The following is a 20,618-nucleotide window of genomic DNA, read 5'->3' on the forward strand; positions in this document are numbered from 1 at the left end:
GTAGAGTGTGCAGCTATTTGTAGCTCTGTTGTGTATTAAATTACTCTTGGAAATCTTATCAAAAGAGATTAAACGTGAAAACAGAGCTAGGCAATTTTAATTTTTGATCCTATGAATTTACATATACAGAATAATTTTGAATTTCCAAAAAATCACGTAAAACAAGTAAGAAATAGTAAGTATGTAAGTACTGAAACAGTGTACGCCGACACAGACACAACGATAAGCTGCCCCGTGCAAATTATTCACACAAATGAAATGCCGATCGCTCATCTATAAAGGTTATAGAAAAATTATAGTATATAGTATATAGGTTAGAAAAAGTAATACTTAAACCTCGGCCATTCCCAGTCGTATGTTCGGGAACGCATTCCAAGAAAAAATTGTTCAAGGTTGCATTTTTTGTACACAAAACGGCACGCATGAAAATTTTCAAGGCAAATGTGCGTGCTAGTTCATTGCGATACTTTCCAGATGTGTTTAAATATGATGCATCCAGGTTCATTTTGCTGAGATACCCGAAGGTTGCTAATAGTCGTTTCTTACGATTTTATTTAAACTGTACATACAACAGTGCCAAAATAAATAAATTGTATATTTTTAATATATAAACACATGTATTTAAATATATAATAAATAAAAATAAAGTAAAATAAATAAATTGTATATTTTTAATATATATAGACATGTATGTATGCCGACCAGATAAATATTTTGACAAAACAAAAGATAAATATACTCATAATTTTAACTTTCTTCTTGTAAACTTTGGCATCAATGGAAAGGTAATTTAAATGCCGTTTGAATGATACAATACATTTCCTAACCTATTCAGTACTTATTGAAAAGGACGAATTTTTGTAAACATCTACTTTTTAAAATTTTTTCCTCGGCTTGAAAACTTGAATTTTTGGTTGCAAAAAGTTTCTTCAAACAAAAATAATAGTACTGCAAAAAGAATTTTTTAAAAATAATTTTGCTTATATTTTTTATGATTTTTTGAAGGTGACAATGTCTGGTTCAAATGCATGTTTCTAAACATTTTCAAAAAATCATAAAAAATATAAGCAAAATGATTATTGAAAAATTCATTTTCCATTTATTGTTATTTTGGTTTGAAGAAAATTTTTGCATCATAAAATTTAAGTTTTCAAGTCGAGGAAAAAAGTTTAAAAATTAGATTTAAAAGTAGATTTACACAAATTCGTCCTGTTCAATAAATACTGTGTGGGTTAAGAAATGTATTGTATCATTCAAACGACATTTAAATTACCTTTCCATTAATGCCAAAAGTTTACAAGAAGTAAGTTAAAATTGTGTGTATATTTAACTTTTGTTTTGTCAAAATACATATGCCGACCAGTGCATATAAATACATAATAGTTCAATTTGCTTTATATCTTTCAGAATCGCAAAATAGGGATGGGCACACCAAGGACTGAACTGCCCAAATGATAAAAGTACAAAAACATGGAAGAACGCTATAATCGAGTACCTTGATTATGAGGTACACGTTACTCAGCTTAAGGGACCAAAGGGAAATGGAGATAGGCAAGCAGCAAAGCGAGATTGAAATGCGCTAGGCTTTGACCGATTGTGAACGTTAGAGTGGGTGTGGCAAACTTTTTTTGGATCAATGGTAGGTAGGTATTGACGAGACTAATACATATCAGTTTGTGTATCTAGCATGAAAATTGAGGGCGCCACAGGTTTAGGTTGTTTGTAGGCGTAAGAGTGGGCGTGGCATACTCGCGTAACAAACTTGCACTGCGTACAAGGATACGGATTCTAAATCTGAATTCCCAATAGTTTCCGAGATATCCGGATTTATATTTGCGATTTTTTGAAGTTTGTGGGCGGTTTGTGGGCTTTAGAGTGGGCGTGGCACCCTGATGAAACAAACGTGCGCTGCGTAAGAAGCTCAGGAATCTGCATGCCAAATCCCTATAGCCTACACAGAGAAAATTATGACGTTCTCAAATTGAGTGTTGGTATTCTCAATTTGAGGATGTACTCAATTTAAGTACAAAATTTGTGGAAAAAACTCATGTTGAGAAAAGCTGCACTTATTTTAAGAAAAAGGACTTGAATTGATCGCAAAATTCTAAGTTTGACGAAATATGTTCTTCAATTTCCAACTTGAGAATTAATATTCTCATTATGAGTAATCGATAAACTCAAAAATGAGTTGCGAATTCTCATAAGGAGTTCTAGAGAATTCCGTTCTGCGAACAAGTCGAGAGATGAGCGGCCTTAATTTCGTTTCATATATGGTTGTCTCTCTCTCACTAAATGGTGTGTAAAGTGGTGCTCGCCGCATTTGTGTGACTGTCATTTGCCGTGTGATTTAGCTAAGTCAAGACGGGCGCGTAACACAAAGCTAAAAAACTATTTTATGAATTGGACATTCGTGCGACCCTTCCGTACCTCGAGGGTAAGTTTTTTAATTTTAACTGTATTTATAATGTGCTCAATAATGATACAATAAGCAAACACTGCAAAAATATTGCCAAAACGTGTACATCATTATGTATGTACATATGTGTGATTGTAAGTGGCGTGAAGCACGTGTCTAGTTTTCTTAGTTTTTTATGTACAATCTACATACATACATACACATATAATTTTCAAAATGCATTTTAAATGTTAATTTAATAACATTCTAATTTAATTGTTTCATGTATGTATATATATGCATATATATTTACAATATTTGCTAACAAAAACGTTTTCTTTTCAGCCTCTTCGCTCTTCGCTAGACCAGAACATGGAACATAAACTTAAATAAAAAGTTAAAATTTTTATCTAGCATATGGGCGTCACAGGTTTTCGCGGTTTGTGGGCGTTAAAGTGGGCGTGGCAAACTTTTGTATTTTATGATTTAAGTCAGAAGTTTGCAACGCAGTGAAGGAGACGTTTTCCCATAAAGTATATACATATATTCTTGATCAGCATCACTAAACGAGTCGATCTAGCCATGTCCGTCTGTCCGTCCGTTTCTACGCAAACTAGTCTCTCAGTTTCAAAGCTATCGGGCCGAACCTTTCCCAAAAGTCTTATTTCCTTTGCAGGTAATATATATGACTAAACCAGCCGGATCAGACAACTATATCTTATAGCTCCCATAGGAATAATCGGAAACATTTTTTTTTAAATTATATCTTTGGTGTTTTTTAACATATAACCTCCTATGCTTGGAAATAAGATTTTTTAAATAGTTTTGAATTTCGAATTAAATTTTATTAAAATCGGACGACTAAAAAATTGGTGGAAAAATAGTATGAAACAAATTATAGCTCCGGTGTTTTTTTAACATATAACCTCCTACGCTTGAAAATTTTTTTTTTTTTTTTTTAGTATAACAAATTTATTTATTTAACGTTGATCAGCCAACTTAATGGCTATAAAACGTTGTCTACGAAGAGGAAAAATTAACATGGAAACATAACAGAAAAGGAGATTAACAATATTTACAATAATTGAACAATTTCATTGCTTTAGGACTCGAGAGACCTGACGTCCTCTTGTCCAGAGATCACCGGGGTGACTTCGCTTTAGTCTTCTTCTCGTTGAGATTCGGTTTGCCAGGGATGCTGCTAGGTGGTTCGTGTGGGCTTGTAGACGGTCGTTGTAACGGCTTGAGTGCATATTAATCTGCTCTCGCACCGAGGGGATGTGAAGGTCGCAAGCCAGGACATCGTTCCTTACGTACCAAGGCGCATCCGCAATCGTACGTAGCGCCCGGTTTTGAATTCTTTGGACCCTCATGACATTTAAGTCTGAAGCGGTACCCCATATTTGTATGCAATACGTGAATGAAGGAACCACTATCGACCTGTACAGCAACATCTTGTTGCTAAGGCTGAGCTCACTTTTACCTTTAAGCATCCAATTTAGTTTCCGCAGTTTGGAGCGACATGTTGCTGTAATTTTGGTTATGTGCTGCCTCCACGTAAGACGTTTGTCCAAAATCAAGCCCAAGTACTGAGCCTGGGCTGATTGCGGTATGAGTGTGTCATGTAATTTCACTCTGGGGAGAATTTTACTTCTAAGAGAGAAGTTGCAGTGCTGAGACTTATTTCCGTTTATCGAGATGTTCCATCGATTCGTCCATTCGCCATACAAATCCAAAAAGTTTTGTGTGATTTGGGTTGCTTCAATTCGACACGTGGAGTTGGCAATAAAGGCTGTGTCATCAGCATATGTAGCCAAGAGGGTACCCAGTTCCCTAGGGTATGGCAGGTCAGCGGTATACAGAGTGTATAGTACCGGACCAAGAACGCTACCCTGAGGTACGCCAGCTCGAATGCATCTGATGGACGATCTTTCGCCTCTCACATCTACCATAAAATTTCGTTCTAAGAGATACGATTTTAGGAGAAGATATTGGGCAGTAGGCAGGAGAGTTTTCAACTTATACAGCAAGCCATCGTGCCAAACGCGGTCAAAAGCTTCTTTGACGTCAAGAAAGACTGCTGAGCTGTACTGCTTGTTCTCGAACGCTCCAAGGATGTGCTGCGTTACCCGATGCGCTTGCTCTGGGGTTCCATGTCGACTTCTAAATCCGAACTGGTGGTCTGGAATGGCGTCCTGTACACTTCTTACTGCCATCATTCTACTAAGGAATATTCTTTCGAATATTTCAGAGAAGGTGGGCAGTAGACTTATAGGTCGGTAGGATGCAACAAGGTTTTCCGGTTTTCCTGGCTTGGGTATCATCGATATCACAGCACACTTCCACTGTGTGGGAAAATGGTGGATACGTAGCATGGAGTTGAAAAGTAGAACTAGAAAAAGTATACCCTTCCTAGGTAACGCCTTGGCAATTCTGCTGTCGATCCCGTCGAAACCGGGAGCCTTACTGCGTTGCAGCTTGCGAATTTGAAGGCAAACCTCTTCCGGACTCACATGTGGGATAGGTTCAATCGCCGAGGAGGGGGCATTTAGGAATGCTAGGGTATTATCCACGTCTTCAGGCCTAGCAAGATTGAATGGCTGAAAGCGCTCTTCCAATTCCTCAGCAAAGGCCATCGAAATTTCGCTGTCTGATCTGCACCACGTGTTGTCGGCACGCCTTATTGGAATTCGGCGAGGGGGCTGTCGCTTAATATTCCTTGTTGCCCTCCAGAGATTGAAACCATACGGCTTTGTGGGATCAGCATTGCGGAGCATATCAGCAAAGTATTCACTCTTCGTTCTCAGCAAAAGTTTCTTAAGATCGTCCTCAGCACGACGATATTCTCTTTTGTCAGCAGGGTCTCGAGAACGCATAAATCTGCGGCGCAACGTCCTTTTAAGCCTCACCAAATCCAGGACCTCAGGTTTTAAAAGGGCCTGAGGTGGATCAGATGGGCTGTTTGGTCTTTGGCCGCAGGTTGATGATTCGGCAGCGATGTGAATATTTCGCACAAACACTTCAGTTGCATCGTCAATTTCATCAGGAGTGTTCAGCTGCATGTTAAGGTTAACTAAGCCGTTAATCGCTTCCTGAAACTGTGGGATATTTGCATTCAGGGGCAGGACGAACGTCTTGCGGGAAAGCTTACAGGCGGAAACTCTGTAGTGTATTATTAGTGGGATGTGATCCGAACTTATTGTAGTTCAACAATTTCAGAGATGCTTAGAAAATCAGAACGAATTCCTTTGTAAATGGCAAAGTCTATGGCTGATGGCATGCGTTGGCTGTACGGGTAATGTGTAGGCCCTCCGGTAGCAAGAACCTGCATATGAGATGCGAGTACAATATCCGCTAGAGTTCTGCCCCGAATTGTAGAGTTACGTGATCCCCAGAGACGATGATGCGCATTCCAGTCCCCTGCAATTATAAAATTTGGCCCAAGCTCACTAAGAAGCTCTTCGTAGTGGTTAGCTGTAAGAGGCGAATTTGGAGGACAATATATAGACGCAATGACGATTTCCCCTAGGTCAGTCCTGACTTTAATCGCAACACACTGAGCCGTTTGTTGTTCTATACATAAAAATTGGTAGTATTTAAGGCACGATTTGATGATGATTGCGGATCCTCCGCGATGGCGATCAGCAGGATGGTTTGAAAGATGTACGTCATATCCCATAGCTGGTAGTATGATCTAGAGCAGAAATGAGTTTCGCTGACCAACATAACGTCGATATGATGTTGTTTTACAAAAAGCTCCATCTCGAGTGACTTGTTGACCAAGCCGTCGGCGTTCCACACACCGATTTTGATTTCAATTTGACTCATGGTCGGGCTGTAAAGGCAGAGTGGAGACCAGCGGCTGCTTGAGCAGATCCTGGCGCTATTTGTGGTAAAAGGTTGGTGATAAGGGACATCATTGACATCATCATCTGAAGCATTTTGTCAAACCGAGCAACAAGGTCAGACAGTTGTTCTTCAGATCGTAGATACATTTGTTCTTGTCGTTTCCATTGCTGATCGTTCTGGAATTGCTCGTGATTTCGTTGATGTTGTTGCTGGAAGGACTGCTGCTGCTGATGGCGGGTCTCTGGGTATTGTTGTTGGTCTGTCGTCTGTATGGTTTGTGTCCGTAACCGAGGGAGGTCATTTGGTTTATGTTGCTGGTTAGGTCTCCTATTGCTGGTTCCCAGTGGAGGGAATTGGTTCTGGTGCAGGTTCGCAGGCTGCTGCAACTGGGATCGGCCACCCTGTTGGTTTTGGTGACGAGAATGACCATTGGTGACATTTGCGTAAGACAGAGCTCCCACGACATCCGATCGAACAGTAGTCCTTTTGGTAGAGGTTTTTTGGGGAAGAGCGTTACCCTGGGATGAAAGATTTTTTCGGCGTCTTACTGTCTGCTGGTAGACAACACAGCCCTTGTAGTTTGCTGTGTGATTTTCACCACAATTAACACATTTAACAGGATGAATATCACGTTCGCAGGCCTCTATGGCATGTTTCTGACCACATCTCACACAGTTATGATCCAGAAAGCAGTTGTTTTTTGTATGGTGGAAGTCCTGGCAACGATGGCATTGTACGACATCATCCTTTTTGTACGGTAATTCCACTTGCACACGCTGGCGACATAGGGTCTTAACTTCGTGGATTTCCTTGTTGGTTGGAGATGGCTCTAGTTCAACAAACACTAGGTTGACGAACTTTGATTTGTCGAAACGGCTTTTTGGTCTATTGATAAAGCGAACATTATGGCCAAGCAAGGTAAGGCTTTCCTTGGTGTGATCGTCCGGAGTGGAGTGATGAACACCTCGAATAACCACGCGATAAGATCTGTCCTCTTTAAGCTGCCAGGAGTGGAACGGGATCTTTTTTGCAATCAAGTATTTACTGATTGCTCTATACGCGTCTGAATCTGCAGAAAGGATCGAAACAGAATTGTTGGAATGATATTTTACGGAGTATTTAGACGGGTGTACGATTTTATCTATGGATCGAATAAGCCCGTTCAGATTCTCGCAGTTGTTGATTACAATCGGCGGTGGCTTGTGATTGGGTGGGTGTTTGTTAGGAGCATTTTCGATACTGTTGTTGTTGGATTGACTTCTGTTGCGTTCGACGTTGTTGTTGTTACCGGAGCTGCCGTGGCTTAAGCCTGTGCTGGTGCTGGCCTGATCAGGGTTGTTAGCCAACTGGCTGACTGTTTGGTAAGCTTGAAGATATTCTTCGGTTGTGTCCATGTCCGAAAGCTCAGCAAATCGGTTGGCGGACTCAGTGGTTTTGGGACTAGTGGAATTTCTCTGCACTTTATTAGCAGAATTGGGAGACCTGGACTCTGGACGGCGTTTGTTGTTCCTTGGGGTCCACCAGTCTTCATCGTCGCCGGCTATGGCTTCTAGCTCGGGTTCAATGTCATTAGATGGTAGAGGCTGGGCGTTGATAGAACTGGCTTTATAAATGCTGCTAAATTTTTGTAACGAGGAATTAAGAGCATTAGTCATAGTCTGTTGCGCCTTAACCACATTTGCGTGGATGTCGAGTTCGGATTCGGAGTCCGACATTGTAGGCATATTGGAAGCTGTGCACTGCTTTGTACTGCTTTACCGACTTCCAGTAGACAAACCCACTTAGAGTAGGTTCCACGAAAGCAGTCGTAGCCTAGTGGGCAAGGTGTGCACCTTGCAGCCGGGAGGCACCGGGTTCAGTACGGGGAGCGGATGCCTGTATTTTTGTTAAATTTTATTTTATTGAGTTTATGAATAATTTGAATTCGAATTTGAATTCGAAGTAGCGGTGATTTGCCAGATCAACAAATTGCAACTGTTGCCTTTAGGTCTCTGTTTCACTTGTTTTCGCGATTCACCAGAGCTAACGGAGAGTCTGAGCACTGTCACTGCAGCTTTAGCTGCCGGGTTTACAAAAGCAAATTGATTTGCCACGAAGGTGGACTTGTCCATAGAATCTTCACAAAGATTTTCGCAGCAATGCAAAAACGCGTCTGCACTCCACGAAAGCATGATCGAGACTACGCTTGAAAATAACATTTTTTTTTCTGAATTTCGAATTTAATTTTATCAAAATCGAACGACTATATCATATAGCTGCCACAGGAACGATCGGAAAATTGGTGGGAAAATAATATGAAACAAATTATAGCTTCGGTGTTTTTTGACATATTATCTTATACTATTGGGAATATATTTTTTTTTATTTTTAAGAATTTTGAATTAAATTTTGTAATTATAACGCCAAGGTTATACAAACTTCGGCTTGCAGATGTTAACTTCCTTTTTTGTTAAAGTCTAATTTATGTAGCATTAATAAACACATGACCAGGGAAAGGATATATCCGGTCTATTTTCGAAATGTTCAATCTTGATTTCCACAGGCGAAGCTGTGAGCGACCTTGCTAGTTTATTATATTTTAAACACTTTGATGTGTTAGTTGATTAAGTTTCAGTGTGCTTATTTCAATTGCTTAAACTTTTATTTTTCTCTTTTCTAAAAACTATAATTATTAAACTTTAAATCAATTTATCAATATTAACTTTTCAAAAACTTTTCTGGAGCCAGCAACTTTTAACCACCTCAAATCTATTCCGCATGGAGGGGAGGGCTCTTTGACTTTTTCATTAGAGCGACGAAAAGCGAAATTCTCTTAAATTTTTAGTCGTTACGCCATTTCAATTACTGGCCAAGTGCCTGGACGAGCCAGAAAGGGACATAGTCGAGCAAAAGGGACCAAACGTGTTCATGGCAGGACCAGGAAGATCAGTGGCAAATTTATGGAGACATAAAGCTAGGACAACCAGAACAAAGGGAATAAGTAAAATGTGTAAAAATGGTGGAGGCAATGGCGACGACAACGACAAGGCTGCCATCGAGCTCATTTGTCCACAAATGCAGTGGGCCATGGGTCGTTTTTGGGTTAAAGTTGTGAAAAGGCGGGTGCGGTGGTAATGCTGTTGTACTTGTCGTATTACTAATTTCCCTGGTGACCGGTCCAAGCCATTGAACTTCTCATATACGCACACTGATACAAACAAAACGCTATTCAGTTTAATCAACGCATTTGATACTTGTACAAAATTAAATTAGTTGGAGTAATAACTAACTTCTTTCGGTATAACTATGTTTTACACTATTTATTAGATAACTCTCTTCTTTAAACAGGGTAAAATACAATTATACCGAAGGAAATAAGTTATTACTCCAATTAATTTAATTTTACCCGTTACTCGTAGAGAAAATGGGTGTACTGTACTTGTGGAGAACAGGAGGAAAAAGCAGAAGGAAGCGATTCCGACCTTATAGAGTATGTAGGCACAGAAAAAATTATGACGTTCTCAAATATAGTATTTGTATTCACAATTTGAGGATGTACCCAATTTAAGTACACAATTTGTGAAAAAACTCATATTGAGAAAAGTTGCACTCATTTTAAGAAAAATGACTTCAATTGATCACAAAATTCTAGGTTTGAGCAAATGTGTTCTTCAAATTCCACCTTGAGAATTAGTATTCTCAATATGAGTAACCGATATACTCAAAAATGAGTTGCGAATTGTCATAATAAGTTCTAGAGAATTCCGTTCTGCGAACGAGACGAGAGATGAGCGGCCTTTACTTCGTTGCGTATATGGTGGTCTCTCTCTCTCACTAATGGTGCGCGCTGAATTTGTGTGACTGTAATTTGCCGCGTAACACAAAGTTAAAAAACTTTTGTAGTGAATTGGACATTCGTGCCACCCTTCCGTACCTCGAGGGTAAGTTTTTTAATTCAAACTGTATTTATAATGTGCTCAATAATGATACAATAAACAAACACTGTACATCAATATGTTTGTATGTGTGATTGTAAGTGGCGTGCAGCACGTGTCTAGTTTTGTTAGTTTTTTATGTACATTGTACATACACATATAATTATACCCGTTACTCGTACAGTAAAAGGGTATACTAGATTCGTCGGAAAGTATGTAACAGGCAGAAGGAAGCGTTTCCGACCCCACAAAGTATAGCCGAGATTGAAATGCGCCACCTACCGGCGGTAGACAGATTTAAGCGTTATGGGCGTTAGAGTGGGCGTGGCAAATTTTTTTATGGATCAATCGATTGACGAGACCAATACATTTCAGTTAAAATTTTTTATCTAGCATGAAAATTGTGGGCGCCACAGGCTTGGGCGGGTTGTGGGCGATAGAGTGGGCGTGGCAAATTTTTTTTTGGTCAATCGATAGGTGTTGACGAAAACAATACATTTCACTTAAAATTTGTATTCTAACATCAAAACTATAACTGTCGTTATAGTGGGCGTGGCACTCTGCTGAAACAAACTTGCGCTGCGCAGGAATCTCAGGAATCTGCATGCCTAATCCCAGTATTGTAGCTCTTATAGTTTCCGAGATCTCAGCGTTCATACGGACAGACCGACAGACGGACGGACGGACAGACGGACATGGCTAGATCGACTCGGCTAGTGATCCTGATCAAGAATGTATATACTTTATGGGGTCGGAAACGCTTCCTTCTGCCTGTTACATACTTTCCGACGAATCTACTATACCCTTTTACTCTACGAGTGACGGGTATAAAAATATGTTTGTATATATAAACTATGTTATAAAATAAAATGAAAAAAATATTTTACCCTTTTTTCTGGGAATGGTTGGAGCGGGATTAAGTGTAAAAGTTCTTCATTTGAGAATTTAGAAGTTTACTATCAAGAACTTGTTTCTCATTTTGAGCGCCGGAAATTTTTCAGTTTGAGAAAAGGGGATACTCGACTTTAAAATTCAACTAAATTATTTCTTAAAATGAGTGCAGTTTGTACTCATATTGAGGAAAAATGTTCAAAAAAGAGCACAAGTGTACTCAATTTAAGTACAAATTTTTTGAGAAATTTGTACTGAAAGTGAGTATTTTGCACTCAATGTGAGAATTTTTGTTCATGCTGAATTTTTGAGTACAAAAATACTCAATTTGAGTGCAAGTTACTTGAATAATTCTCTCTGTGCATAAACTAGTTACTGTTACGCAATACGTAAACGTAAGGGTTATCATAAGAAATAGTTAAATAAATTAATTTTCAAATTACCTTTTCCAAAAGTTAATTCATCCTACGGATTTTAGGGGTGTGGCTTGCACTTTACTTCCAGCTAGTGTTTAATTATGTTATGACCCTATACATTTTAAGTAAAGTCTTAAGTATCAGAGCTATGAATTAAGAGCAGAATATTTTAGAAAATTTGTAAACCGATTGTTGCATACATTTGTATGGAAGATTTTACGTAAGGATAACTATTTTTATGGTTTAACTATTTACCATTGGGTTGTAGTAGTTTAACTATTACATTGTAAACAAAACAAAGACAAATACATATACAACTATTTTAATATTATTACTTAAAGTAAAGTACTATTTTTATTTTTATAAAGCCAATACTTGGACATTTATTTGTAGTTACACAACAATCAACCTTGGTCAATATGACCGAGAAAATATTGTTGTGTGTATTTTATAGGCTAAACCGTTTAAAGTTCAATCGTTCAGCTACAACTTGCTGGATTAACAGAAAAACCCAGGCAACTATTTGATAAACGCCGCCATAAGGTGATTGTTCAGCACAGGACCGCTCGTGAAAAAGATAGGACAGGTTAAGACCATTGAGGCTTGATTCCGGCGACTGTACCCTACGTCCTGATGCGCCTGCCGCTGCCAAATTGCACTCATGTGAGTAATTTATTTTTTCTGCATGAAAAACTTCCTAACCGGAAAATGAGGCACTCAATTAAGAAAACGTTTAATCCATGAAATGTTCCAATTGCACAGACACACTCGTACAAATCCATGTGCAGTGTTGGGAGTCTGGACTCGAATCCATCGAGCGGGTTTTCGGTGTGGCACGGATATGGTACGGGTTATGGGAGGGGAGGTAACGACACTGCCCAGTGGGGCTGTAAAATTGCTGTCTATATAATTGATTGGGTGTGTCCTTCGGATCTACTCTTCCGCTTTGTTTTTCTCTCCTTTTTTGTATAAAGCACAACCCAGTGATTTGTAATTCCCATTTCAAATTACATGGCCGGCATGTACCCAATACAAATGTTAGTTTAAGCGAAATATATATTACGTTTTAAAATCTTTTAACTCTTTGATAAATCCTGTCGATTTGCAATCGTTCACCAAAAAGCCATTTTCTATTGTTTAAAACGTTTAAGTATATTAACCACTAACAAAATATTTTCAATAAACAAAAAAAAAACCAATCAAAACTTTTGGAGTAAGATTTTATTACAAAATATTAACTTCATTTTTAAATTTTTTCTACGAATGGAATTCAGATTTCGTCTGTAACAATTTAACGACCATGGCTGTATATAAATAATTCAAAAACTAAATATAGAAAAAGAAAGAACACTATTCTCGACGGCCTCGACTTCTAGATGCCCTTTTCCCAGATGGTTCGCTGTTTTGCTTATTACTTTTTAATAGAGGGTCCGAAGCGAACAATTTTTGGCTTGTAGATTGGTATTGATAACTCTATGTGACATACAAAAAAAGTTTGCCACGCCCACCTTACCGCCCACAAACCCCCCAAACCTGTGACGCCCACAATTTGTATGCTAGATAAAAAATTGTAACTGAAATGTATTGGTCTCGTCAATACCTATCGAAAAATTTCCACGCCCACTCTAACGCCCTTAACGCTCAAATCGGTCCACCGCCGGTAGGTGGCGCATTTTAATCTCGCTTTATCGCTTGCATATCTCCATTTCCCTTTGGTCCCTTTAGCTGAGTAACGGGTATCTGATAGTCGAGATACTTTACTGCTTGCATATCTCCATTTCCCTTTGGTCCCTTTAGCTGAGTAACGGGTATCTGATAGTCGAGATACTTTACTGCTTGCATATCTCCATTTCCCTTTGGTCCCTTTAGCTGAGTAACGGGTATCTGATAGTCGAGGTACTCGACTATAGCGTTCTCCCTTGTTTATATTTGAAAGGCAGTTACAGAGAACGGTATCTGGGTTTGTAAGTTCGTCAAAGCTTTTGAAAAGTCCAACTCTCTCTTCGAACACCATACTCCAAAATAATTTAACGATTTTTATAAGGCAGTTATAAGTAAAAGCAGACATATTGATAGAAACACTGCTGCTTTCAAAATAATAGGAGAGCCAACGCCCTGCATATTTTAAAGTAAGTTGTTTTAATCTTTCGTTCTTTCACTCCATAAAACTCCCAAAATTATTTTGACTTTGAGGTTTGAAAGGTATGGAGTGTCACTTTTCAAATGCTTTGACGGACTATCAAACCAAGAATCCGTTGATATGTAAATGCGTTTAAAAAAAAAGCAAGCAACTGAATTTTTCAACTTTGAGATCATTTTCAGAATCAGATTTAAAGCGAATATGGTTTTCTAGCAACCATCAAGGTAAATAAATTAAGGTCACTTGCACTTTAACAAAATAGTGAACATTTTTTAAATTATTAAAAATGTGGACAGGTTTTTGAGTTACGGACGTTTGTGGGCGTGCCACTTGGGCTGCGCAAGAACCTCAAGAATCTGCATGCCAAGTCCCAACGTTCTAGCTTTTATAGTGATCTCCGCGATCTCAGCGGTCACACGTACTGACGGACAGACGGACATAGCTAGTTTGACTCGGCTAGCGATCCTGATCCAGAATATATATACTTTATGGGGTCGACAAACGCTTATTTACCTGTTACATACATACATTCCGACGAATTTAATATATCATTCTATACTTATAATTACCTACCTGGCAAAATAAAAATAAAATGATGACAGTGTCAATTATCGATTCAAAATTTATTTGACAAAAAAATATAAATGAAATAAAAATAATATGTTAGTATGAACGTTTTAATAGAAAACAAAGCCAGTCTGAAAGTGGAGGTCTATGCCAAACAATAGGCAACCGTTGTTGGGGAATTTTTGTAGGTGTCGCATTTCCGACCCATTCGATTTTCGACGACTGGCCATAATTTCACGTGGGTGAAATGAGGGGCAGTAGTGAAACGAACATTGTGGGGTCGACAATAGTGCATATATGTAAGGGTTTTGTGGCCCACAAGCCGTGTGAAAATTTTGTGAGGTGCGTGTCAAGTGGCGCAAAACTACAAGAAAACTTTTCGCCAAGTCGGTGGTTTCATTTCCTCTCTTTACTTTCCGCAGCTTAGTTGCCCCAAAACACAATACTTATACAAAAATGTGTACCACCCTTTAATTTTCATTCCCATTCTCATCCCACTCAACGCTTGCAATCACGTTGTGAATTAAATTGTAATGAGGCGCATGCGTCAAGCCGGAAAAAGAGGGATTTACGGAAGGCATGGAGTTCCGACTTCGCGCACAAATGACAATTAACGGTTATGTTTGCTGTAGACTGTTTTAATGACGGCCAGAAAAACAGACAAGTCGAAGACGTCGACGGCAGAACTATTTTTGGGCGGCTTCTCAAGAAGGCCGACGACCCTCTTTAAAAAGGAAGGACTGTTCATAGACACCCAAAATAAACGTATGTAAAATGAACAAAAAACAAGAGAGAACGCTATAGTCGACGGCCTCGACTATCAGATACCCGTTACTCACCTTAGGGGAAGATGGAGACAGGCAAGCAGCAAAGCTATTGTTCACAATATTGCACGCCCCGCAACAGCGTCACCTTGCGTAGATTTCTTTATATGCTTATTACTTTATAATTGATTGTCCGAGTTGGAATGAAGATAGATATTAATAATCAAAACAAATTTGCATTTACACTTTCACAAAATCTTCAAAAATGTGGACGTTACACAGGTATTTGCGTGGTCGTTAGAGTGTGCGTGGCACTCTGCTCAAATAAACGTTCGCTGTTCCAGAAGCATAAGAATCTGCATCCCAAGCATTCTAGCTAATAATTAATAGTTTCCAAGATCTCAGCGTTCATACGGACGGACAGACAGGCAGACAGACGGACATGCCTAGATCGACTCGGCTTGTGATTCTGATCACGAATATATGTTTATACTTTACCTTGTACATACTTTCCGACGAATCAAGTATACCCTTTTACTCTACGAGTAACGGGTATAAATAGTACTTTACTGTTTTCAAACATATTTGTATTTTATTGCTTTACTTTTTATACCCGTTACTCGTAGAGTAAAAGGATATACTAGATTTGTCGGGAAATATGTAACAGGCAGAAGGAAGCGTTTCCGACCCCATAAAGTATATATATTCTTGATCAGGATCACTAGCCGAGTCGATCTAGCCATGTCCGTCTGTCCGTCCGTCCGTCTGTCCGTATGAACGCTGAGATCTCGGAAACTATACAAGCTACAATACTAGGCATGCAGATTCCTGAGATTCCTGCGCAGCGCAAGTTTGTTTCAGCAGAGTGCCACGCCCACTCTAACGCCCACAAACCGTCCAAACCTGTGGCGCCCACAATTTTTATGCTAGACAAAAAATTTTAACTGAAATGTATTAGTCTCGTCAATACCTATCGATTGACCCAGAAAAAAGTTTTCCACATAACCATATATTGAGATCGCGGGTAGGTGGCGCATTTCAACCTCGCTTTGCTACTTGCATATCTCCATTGCCCTTTGGTCCCTTAAGCTGAGTAACGGGTATCCCATAGTCAAGGTACTCCATTATAACTTTTTTTTTGTAATGCAATGTAGTTAATTATTCTCCTAACTTAAAAAACGATCATTATATATACGTTTCAATTTGAACTCTTGCACGCTATAAGCCAAATTGAAAAGAAAACAAGGAAGAACGCTATAGTCGAGTACCTCGACTATCAGATACCCGTTACTCAGCTAAATAGAGATATGCAAGTAGCAAAGCGATATTAAAATGCGCCACCTACCGGCGATATACAGATTTAAGCGTTATGGGCGTTAGAGTGAGCGTGGCAAATTTTTTTTTGCACCAATCGATAGGTATTGACGAGACCAATACATTTCATATACATTTTTTATCTAGCATGAAAATTGTGGGCGTCACAGGTTTGGGCGGTTTGTGGGCGTTAAAGTGGGCGTGGCAAACTTTTTTTTGGGTCAATCGATAGGTATTGATGGGAACAATACATTTCAGTTAAAGTTTTTATTCTAGTTCTGGGCGGTTTGTGGGCGTTAGAGTGGGCGTGGCACTCTGCTGAAACAAACTTGCGCTGCGTAAGAAGCTCAGGAATCTGCACGCCATGTCTCAATAGCTCTTATAGTTTCCGAGATCTCAGCGTTCATACGGACAGGCGGACAGACGGACAGACGGTCAGACGGACAAACGGACATGGCTAGATCGACTCGGCTAGTGATCTTGATCAAGAATATATATACTTTATGGGGTCGGAAACGCTTCCTTCTGCCTGTTACATACTTTCCGACGAATCTAGTATACCCTTTTACTCTACGAGTAACGGGTATAACTAAACTATATTTACGTTACTCCACATTTCATCTTCAAATAAACCAAATTTAAAAGAGGAACACAACGAAATCGTTGTTTTGTTAATTTTAAACACGGTCCAAAAGTGCCTGGCAATGTAAAATTATCTAAATAATGACATATATTTCCCTTTTTATTGTAGGGGAGTGTAGGGTAAGGTGACGAGTAGGGTAAGGTTGCGAACTCATCAAATCTCACATGTGACGTCTCGTCAAAAATTCAAAATCTGATTCCTCTTATCGTGCCGACAATGTATTAACAATAATATTATTAAAAATTGGCATAATATGTTCGTGAAAAATAATTGACTAAAAAAGGTTGAGCGAAGATTAATAAACTTGTTCAATTTATATGTGTTTCAGCAGTGCCAAAGCAAAGATTTGTGGAAAACCAAGTCAAATAAATATATACACGTATTATCAAGATCTTTAGCAACAGTTATTGGTACTTTGTGTTTAATTCATTTGCGTTTTATGAAAGTGGCGCCATCATATTTCCAAAAGTACCTTGAAGGGTATTTTTTGAAATGTATAAAGATATAATTTTTATTTGGTATTTATTGACATTATATAGTTATTTGTTTTTTTTTTACAGCTGATTACTTAAAAACAATTAATTTTTGTGGGTTTTTGTGACCTAGAAATTGAACAACTTAGTTTTTTCAATTTAAACTCAGAACTGATGTAGATATTTTTTTAAGTGTTCAGTTCAATTTGTATAACATAATTTAACAGTTTCCACCTTTCTTGAAAAAAAAATTTCACTCTGCTCTAAACTTTTGAAAATATTGATTTTTGGAAAAGTAACACATCAAAAAAACTAACTTAAAGAATGTCTAAGGACTTTTATTCATCGAATTTTATTACAAAACAAGATGAATCAATCTGATAGACGAGGCACTCGACGTTACTCTTTATCTAACAAAATAAAATTCCATTGCCTTGCAGTAGCTAGCGGTGCCACAGACCATGACATGGTAGTTAGTTAGGTAGTTAATAATAACATAATGGTTCGATTTGGATAGGTGTTGATAAATAAAATATATATTTTAAGAAACTATTTTCCCCTGACTTAAATAACAAACTCGATAACTGGTTGTAAAGGATTGGTTTAGTTACCACACAATCTTTGCACGTAGCACAATAGAAGCAAAAGAAACATTTTACAAAATTTGTACAAAATGTACCGAAGAAAGAAGTGGAGATTTTTAGTAGCTCTGGAAAAATGCAATGTGAAAGTGCAGCAAAACGATCAGCATTAGCTTCCACCCCTTGCCACTCACTTTATAGACGTAATTTAACCAGAAATTATGCGCCCACTCTAGTGCACAAGTAGCACAAGAAGCAGCGGCCAAAAGAAAAGGAGTGCATTTAAATGACCGTTTTGTCACAGGTCCTAATGACAACCACTTGCGACTGTCAAATACAACGCTGGTACGCAGGGTTGTAATATCTTATGGCGCAAGCACCAACAAAAGATAGAGACTGCGTGGAAAAGGGGGGTGTTGGTTTTTATTATTCCCAGTAAGTATATAAATGCGAATATATGCTAGAGGTTATAAAACACGAAATACGCCTAGGCAAATGCAAGCTCCAATCTACTTGCCTTTTTCCTAATCAACACGACTTCCTTAAAAAACTGGAGTATATATAGGATTGTAATAGAGATACCCAAAGTTCTTAACAATTAAACTGAAATTACAAAATATAGTATGTAGGAACTAATGCTCTTATCATACCATTGCAGAGGGTACTATGATTTCAGTCAAAAGTTGTCAACGTAGTGTAGTTGCCGAGTCGATCTAATCATGTCCGCCTGTCCGTTCCTCGCAAATGGGTATAAACCTTTCCCAAAAAGTCTTCTTTTAATGGCAGGAACTGGCCGAATCGGACATCAATATCGGCTCGGAAATGTAATGGAAATAAAAAAATGTCAATAACTTCCAGATCATAGCACGTGTGATTTCACCGTTCATACGGACGGTAGATCACTCGGATAGTGATCCTGATCAAAAATACATATGCTTTATGGGTTCGGAAACACTTCCTTCCACCTGTTGTATACTTTTTAAAGAACACAACACATCCCGTTATTTTGCGAGTAACGAATTTAAAAATCTGAAATGAGATTTGAGGCAGCATATTGCCATGACTTTAGTTAGAAGTCATTTTTTAAATATATGGGCAGGGAGCTGGTTTTCCTAATAATTTATACATTTTAGGTCATATTGTTTTCTCAGTGTATTTAGTAGTTTTTATAATGTAATGGATACCTTCCAGTAGAAACACTCTACCTAACAGTCGCACCGTTGACCAACAATGGAATATGAATGCAGTGCCCCACTCGCATATTCACCCAATGACCTCACTAATTTGGACCGTACTTGGACTTGGGCGTATTCATAATTTCCCCATTAACCCTTTTTCCTGCTGTGCACGAGTACCCCAAACAGCGGAATAGCGGAAGAAGAAATTGTCACCATCCACCCCGTTGAAATAACGCTGTTCTATGCCCACTCTCTCTTACTCCTTGATGGATTTAAAATTAACTTTAACACGTGCAATGTCCCCTGACAGTGCAGAAGCTAAGTAATTGGTTTAGCACTGCGCGAGTGGAATATTCGTGTCGGGAACTTAACAGGTTTGCTTCACAGATTATCCTCGTGTTGGTTTTACAGCTAAACTAATTACAAAAAATGTACTTTACAGTTGGCAGCAGCAGCGAAGAAAAATGAGTTTCCTAATAAGATACTAAGCCAGAAGAAATAGCAAATGCATTGCAGGAATAGAACATTTTTAAGAAGGTCTTACAAAATATGGTGTGTTTTAAAACTATAAGACACTATCAAATTCTTTAGTAATTTGTATACCCTGGCAGAGGGTATTATGATTTCAGTCAGAAGTTTGCAACGAAGTGAAGGAGACGTTTCCGACCCCATAAAGTATATATATTCTGGATCAGCATCACTAGACGAATCGATCTAGCCATGTCCGTCTGTCCGTCTGTTTCTACGCAAACTAGTCCCTCAATTTTAAAGCAATCGGGCTGAAACTTTCCCAGAAGTCGTCTTTCATTTGCAGGTAGTACATAAGTCGGAACCAGCAAGGTCGGACAACTATCATATATCTTATAGCTTTCAAAGGAATAATCGGACAACAAATTTAAAACTTATATCTTTGGTGTTTTTTAACATATAACCTCCTACGCTTGGAAATAAGATAGAAATAAAAACTAATTAATAGTTCTCAATTTCGAATTTAATTTGATCAAAATCGTACGACTATAGCTGCCATAGAAACGATCACAAAATTGGTGAAAAAATAATATGAAACAAATTATAGCTTCGGTGTTTTTTGACGTATTATCTTGTACCATTGGGAATATCATTATTTGTATTTTTAAGAATTTCGAATTAAATTTAATAATTATAATTGCAAGGGTATACAAACTTCGGCTTGCCGAAGCTAACTTCCTTTCTTGTTTTTATTAATAGTCGTGTGAAACGAATGTGCATATACTTCATTAATATTACAAACCAAAGTAATTCAAGTGAAAAGATTGTTGTGGCATAACAAATAACAAAATCTTTATTTTAGGGCGTTTCATAATTATAAGACATTTCATTTAAGGCATATATAAACTTCTTGTGTACGACATTTCGTTAGGTATCAGTTTATTAATACACCCAAAAAAATATCGTCATCAATATGCCCATATTTAGGTGTCAATGTGATACTATTGAACGCCAACAAATCTTTG

General features: G+C 38.3%; 1 protein-coding gene across 1 annotated transcript in view; it reads right to left on the reverse strand.

The window, feature by feature from the left end:
• Positions 1-20,618, reverse strand: part of Sema1a (semaphorin 1a) — a 233,220-nt gene that overhangs the window by 148,699 nt on the left and 63,903 nt on the right. The gene's annotated exons all lie outside the window — the stretch shown is intronic.

The sequence above is a fragment of the Drosophila suzukii genome, chromosome 2L, assembly GCF_043229965.1.
Source record: "Drosophila suzukii chromosome 2L, CBGP_Dsuzu_IsoJpt1.0, whole genome shotgun sequence".
NCBI classification, from domain to species: domain Eukaryota; kingdom Metazoa; phylum Arthropoda; class Insecta; order Diptera; family Drosophilidae; genus Drosophila; species Drosophila suzukii.